Genomic DNA, 368 nt, shown 5'->3' with positions numbered 1-368 from the left:
AAAAAAAAAAAAAAAAAAAACAAAAAAAAAAAAAAAAAAAAAAAAAAAAAAAAAAAAAAAAAAAAAAAATTAAGAAAATTTAAAACTAAAAATAGAAAATAAAAATAATAATTTGATAAATTAAATAAGAAATATAAAAGGAATATGTGAAAATTATTACTATAAAAAATGGCCAAATAAAATAATTGGAATTAAAATTTATGTTATCTAAAAAATTAATGTGATATATATATAGAACATTAATAATATTTATAATTAGACAAAAATAATTTTAATAAAATATTTTTTTTTAGTCTTATTTTTTTTCATACTATATTTTTTTTTTGTGTAGCTTTTTTTTTTTTTTTTTTTTTTTTTTTTTTTTTTTT

This window comes from Plasmodium gallinaceum, assembly GCF_900005855.1.
Source record: "Plasmodium gallinaceum strain 8A genome assembly, contig: PGAL8A_v1_130, whole genome shotgun sequence".
In the NCBI taxonomy this organism is placed as follows: domain Eukaryota; phylum Apicomplexa; class Aconoidasida; order Haemosporida; family Plasmodiidae; genus Plasmodium; species Plasmodium gallinaceum.
The sequence above is the reverse complement of the archived record's forward strand: the minus strand, read 5'-3'. Positions refer to the sequence as shown.